Source organism: Nannospalax galili, unplaced genomic scaffold (assembly GCF_000622305.1).
Source record: "Nannospalax galili isolate Female #2095 unplaced genomic scaffold, S.galili_v1.0 scaffold534, whole genome shotgun sequence".
Lineage (NCBI taxonomy): Eukaryota > Metazoa > Chordata > Mammalia > Rodentia > Spalacidae > Nannospalax > Nannospalax galili.
Window position 1 is genome coordinate 1,092,554 of NW_008333994.1, and position 6,237 is coordinate 1,098,790.

The window sequence follows — 6,237 nt, forward strand, 5'->3', positions numbered from 1 at the left end:
GCAGACCTGGGAAACCGAAACCTAAGATGCTAATTGGGTTCTATGATCATAACCAATCATATTCTGGGAAAAAGAGGGGCGGGACACTCAATGCTCATAAAGGTATATAAACACTTGCTTAAAGCTTAATAAACGAGAGCCTGCTGGACAAGACTCCCTGCCTCCTTGGTGGTGCCTCGGGAACGGAGGGTTGGGATGGCAGTGCACTCACCCCTCCTCAGCCCCCATCACGCTGTTTGTGGGGAAGGATCCCCCAAGAGATTATCTGTGAATTGCCCCAGTCTAAGTGACACATCTACAATGCAACTTCTACATCTAAGGCTCACGGAACCTAGTGAAACAAGGGGTAGAGAGAATACTAATAAATCTCTCAACTCTCATAGATCCAATGCCCTCAGGCGACAGAGGACCAGGAACACAAAGAAGCATAGAAATAAGTCTGTAGAAGGTGGATCCTTGCACAGGACTCCTGTATTAAACTCCACTCACACAGGGCTCAGGGACCACTGAGGAAGAGTGGGCAGAAAGATTGTAAGAGCCAGGGAGGAGGTACCTGACCACATGGAAACAGAGTCTTACAGGCTCCCGAGACCTTACTCATATGAACCTACAGCAATGGTGTCAGCATGCCCAAGGCCCATGCAAACTGAAGCAGACATAAACCCAGCACAGAACTGGAGAAACGGGCATCAGGCCCCAGTCTTATCTGAAGAACTACTGGCAGCTGATCACTGCTGGGTGAGGAAAAGCTTATCTTCTTAAAGGGAGGGACTCTACACAGGCTGACTGGACCTCAGGGGATGCACTTGCACTGAGAGATGTCTGGAGACATTAACTTGATTGATAAGCCTTAACACAAGTGGAAGGGTCCATGAAATCAAGTGAGGGGGCTATGGGAGGGTGTCAGTGGGTATGGGAGTATAAAGATGATTTAGATGTTCTTTATGAAATACACAAAATTCAGTAAAAATTTAAAAAATAATAAAAATAAAATATTTTTTAAATTAAATTAAATTAAAAATCAGTACAAGTAAAGGCTGTTAGAGAAAAGAATCTGTGAAAAGAAGTGTGCATATCCTACAACAATAAGAAAACTACATGTCTGGAACTCCTCTCTAGGATCTTTTTTCCTTCTTTTTTTGTTTGTTGCATATTCAAATAATAAAGATTGCATTAAAAATGCAAAAAAAGGAAAGACACTGAAGTGCATCATCAGGTTATTTATATGGGATCGCTGGTTGTTTAATGTAGATATTTATGACTCAACGGCCTTCTTAGAACAACTTTCACTGTATCCTACAGGGTCTAATATGTCATGTTTCCATTTCCATTTTATTCTAGGAACTATAAAATTTCCTTATTAACTTCTTTGGTAATCCACTGATTGTTCAAATGTGCATTATTCAGTATTCATGTGCTTGTATATTTTATATAATATATGTTACTGTTTTTTTCTAGTTTAATTCAATCATTATCTAATAAAACATAAGGAGTTATTTCAAAGAAAATTATGTTTGTCCAGGAATGTCGCAAAAGTAAGTTTTTCTCTAGGATCTATGACCTCTCTAGCCATGCATATCTGGCTCTGTTTACAGTACCACACATGAGTTCCCTCCCATCAAGTGCACTTTAATTCCAATTAAACATCTGTTTACCCCCAAGATAAATGTGCCACTACCACACCAGAAGGGATGGTTTGCTGGGACAGTCAATGTTTATTAGGTTTTACAGCTGGGCTTGTCCATTGATTGGTTTATCTCCCTTGGCAGTTTGTACAGTATTTCTGGTACCATGAGAGCTAGTCTTCAAGGAGGAGGCTTCCAGGTCAGTTCTAGCTCAGTTGCTCCATGTCCTGTCTTGAAGTCTGTCCTGTCTTCAGCAATAGGGTCTTACCTTCAGGTACTGGGAGACAATCAAGGGCTGTGGTTGTAGTCTGTGTTACTCTGGGAGTCACTTAGACTACCCAGACAAACAACTCGAAGGGAGGGTCTACCGCTTGGCATTGTATGTTTTTTCATTTTTTTTCTTTTCATATAGTCTTTAGTTATACACGTACACTCATGTTTATTGTATGTGTATTTTTCAATAGGACTTTGAACTAATGCCATATTGTGGTAATTTTTCATATCATCTAAGCATCCATTATTTCGCCTCTCACTCCACCTGTATAATGCTCCCTACTCTTTCTCCAGTTAAAATATGCCCCTTTCCCCTTAACAACAACTATCTCCTACTATCCACCTGTCCTGAGCTCCTTTCCCAATTTATCCCATTTTTCCTTTCTATTTTCCTGACTCCTATGGTTGAATCAGGTTATATACTCACATCTAGGGCTTTGGAGCTCAGATCAACAAATGAGAAAAACATATGCAACTTATTCTACTGAGTCTCTGTCACTTCCCTTAGCATAACAGTTTCCAGTTCCATCCATTCACCTGCAAATTTCATGGATTCACTTTTCTTTACCGCTGGGTAGAATGTCATTGTGTAAATGTACCACATTTTCATTATCCAGTTTTTAGTTCAGTTGTTTTGGTTTTTTTTCGTTGATTTCTGTTTGTTTTTAACACATTTTTTATTGAATTGTTGTAAACTTCACACAACATATTTTGATTACACTTGGATCCCCTCCCATATCAGAATCCCCCTTTCACACACACACACACACACACACACACACACACACACACACACACTAATGCTTACAGAGTCAGGTTTCTTTACCCAGTGTTCTTCGGTGTGAGTTCATCCTCTGGAGTCAGGTCAACTTACTATGGAACACACCCTTTAAATACATATCCTTTTGAATTACTTCTATATGTTTATCATTTCTACTTTGAAATCTTCCTGTTATGCATTCGCTACTTTGCCGTGCTCTAGACACTTCACAATGGGAGGATGAACTGCCCTAGTACACACAGTATCTTTTTTATTCAATTAGCTTGTCCTTTTCAATGGACTTGTATTATTGGTGGTGTTTCTTGGTATGAGTAGGAGATCTTGTCTTTTTCAAGTGATTATTTGTATTTGGTGTTTCCCCAACTTACCAGATTATGGCCCACCTGAGTAGGGCTGAATGTTTATCTTGGGGACCACTTTGATTGATGTGCAAACAGGTTATAAAAAGTGGTCTCCATTATGCTGAGCATAGGTGCAACTTTGAGTTTAAGTTCCAAGGTCAACTCATGATTCAAGACCCTCACCGGGTCATTGTGAGGTGAACAGGTTGTCTGATATGTGAGGCTGGGAGAACTCAAGGGTCTTGGGGGCCCAAGAATTGTAGTAACCCAAACATATCTGAATACAAGTCAGATCTGGAAATGCTCCCAATAGCATGCAAGTGTCCTGGAAGGTCTGAGATACAATACTGGATCCCAGTGAGGTGAGGGAAAGGAGACTTACCAAGGCAGGTCTTGGAAAGACCATAGATCTGGTGGTCCATGAGGGTCCTAACAGAGCAGAGATGGTCTGATCCAGGAGCTGTGGGAAAGGAGCATACCAAGGTGGGACTAGAAAAACACCCAGGAATTTCCAAGGGTTCTGGCAGAGCCATGATCACAGAGTACAGGCTTAGCTCCCTTTTTTGAGTTTAGGACCTGTGATAGTGAGACAGATTCCAAGACCAACCCAAAATATTGGGAACTTCATCTAATATAGATGATTAAGCACTTTTATGGATGTCTGGGAATTCATGGGTTTGGTGGTTAGGAGTGGAACTTCTCTGCCCAGGCCCCCTGCAGCCTCACAGGACTGTGCTGGGTGAGTGCTACAAATCTGTTTTCTCTTCGCCTGTGCTCAGTAGTTCTTCAAGGAGAGAATTCAGCTGTTCTTCTGCCAGCTTAGTGAATATTACTGAAAGGCCACTCCTGGCACTGACTCTTTAAATTCTTTAGGCCACAGTTGGTGACATTGCCATTGGATAAACATTAGAGACTGATGGAGTTGAAGTCTTTCAGGCAAAGGGGAAGTCTGTGTGAAAGAAATGACTGTATCCCACATGAAGGCACGTCACACAGCTCAAGAATCAGGGAAATTTCAAGAAAATGTCTTGGTGTTTAATGTTCAGTTAGTTTTTGATGTCCCCAACTAACAAATACTTTGCTGAAGGGTCTCAGAAAATAGATCAATAAACTAAAATACAGGTACGATTTTATTGAGATATAATTTCCATGTTCCCAGTCATTTATCTTTGATTGGGATATGAAGTCCTTCCTCTATTCCATTCTGGCATTACTTTGGAAATTCAAAGCATGAAGCACTAGAAGTTGTTGCATCTCTTGGGGGGATAATTCTTTTGTACCAGGAATAGTCATTGTAGTCTTCTGTGGCTGGGGGACAGCTTGGCACATGGTCTTGTAGCCCTGTTTGGACTTGAACAACATCTGAGAAATGGACATGAAGAAGGAAAGATAATGAGGTAGAATTTGCCTTAGCAAACTGAACAGAATCTATCTTACAACAGGGCTTAAGAATGCGACCTAGTAATTTTTCTAAGAACAAGTGAGGAAGGTCTCAGGAATATATCACACTAGTGAAGGTTTGCAGTGGAGATTTTCTGAAAGGACCTAGAAATTGTAAGAGCAAATTTGTTATGAGATGAGCTAGAAATTGTAAGAGCAAATTTGTTATGAGATCAGCAGCAGATGATAGCAATCACTCTGGCTATAAATGTATAAATTACTCACAAGTACATTACGAATCAGTAGCATACATTGTCCTTTTTCCATCAGTAAGCTATAGAATTTTTAAATATTTCTCCATTTTACTACTTACCAGCACTTCCTTCCAAAGGTTTCCATCAGTGTACCATCAGCAGACGCTGCTTGGACTGTTGTTTATCCCTGTTACACAAAAGGAAATAAGGGTTAGGGAAGTGGCTCAGTGGGTCGACCAGGTCAAGTTCAATTCCAGAACCCAAGTGAAAGAGGGGGAACGCTGCTTTAAAATTATATTTGCGAATGATGGTTCATGTTTGTAACACCATCACTCAAGAGATGGAGATGGGTGAATCCCTGCAGCTGCCTGGTCAGGCAGGCCAGCCAGCCAGAGAGTTCCAGGCATTGGAAGATGCTGTCTCCAAAAGAAGGTGTCACACCTGAGGAAAAGCCCGAAAGAGTCATCTGGCCTTCAGATGTGCACACACACATACACATGAACACACGCACATACACACAAATACACACATGCCGACACAAACACATAAATGCACACGATAACACACATGCACACTCTGGCAGCTCCTACTATTAGCTACACCATACTGATTACCAGAAGTATGCCACAGGTGTGAATGATGGTTCATGTTTGTAACACCATCACTCAAGAGATGGAGAGGGGTGAATCCCTGCAGCTGACTGGTCAGGAAGGCCAGCCAGCCAGAGAGTTCCAGGCATTGGAAGATGCTGTCTCCCAAAGAAGGTGTCACACCTGAGGAACAGCCCGAAAGGGTCATCTGGCCTTCAGATGTGCACACACACATACACATGAACACACACACATACACACAAATACACACATGCCGACACAAACACATACATGCACACACTAACACACACATGAGCACTCTGGTAGCTCCTACTATTAGCTACACCATACTGATTACCAGAAGTATGCCACAGGTGACAGGAGGCTGAGGCAGGAAGATGTGGAGAGGCGGAGGCCAGCCACACTGCACTGTGGACAGATATTAAGGCAAAAGTCTTACACACAAAATGCACCTCTGGCTGGATTCTGAGAAGGTAAATATTCTTTGTTCTCTGTTTTTGATTGCGCGTGAGCATTTGTGTGCATGTGTGTGTGTGTGTGTGTGTGTGTGTGTGTGTGTGTGCCCATGCATGGACGCACATGTATGTTTATGTGACTGTGTGATAGGATTGAACTCAGAACCTTACCTATGCTGGTTAAAGGCTCTGTCCAAAGAGAGCTTTCCATTTCTTCTTCTCATAATGATACCAGTATGGCCCTTATGACCTCATTTAACCTCAATTACCTGTTTTAAAACTAGATTAAAATACCTCCATAAACACACTCAATGAGAGAACTCCAAATCTGGATTTTTAAGGGAACAAAATTTGCCCATTGTGGAATAGCCTGAACTCAACATATATAATAGAAATACATAATGTGAGGTTAAATGGACCTTGATTAAATCTTGCATTGTTTTGGGAATCTATAAAATAAGACTATTCCTAATTTTGGATAAAGTCCTTGAGCAAAATGCATTATCCAAACATATCT

General features: G+C 41.4%; 1 long non-coding RNA gene across 1 annotated transcript in view; it reads right to left on the reverse strand.

Moving 5' to 3' along the window:
• The window catches only part of LOC103730654, a 127,110-nt gene that overhangs the window by 47,869 nt on the left and 73,004 nt on the right, over window positions 1-6,237 (reverse strand). The window contains exons 2-3 of the long non-coding RNA XR_607107.3: window positions 4,774-4,841; window positions 3,403-3,480 (exon numbers count right to left, since the gene is read on the reverse strand). This is a non-coding gene — a long non-coding RNA (uncharacterized LOC103730654). The remainder of the gene's footprint in view (window positions 1-3,402; window positions 3,481-4,773; window positions 4,842-6,237) is intronic.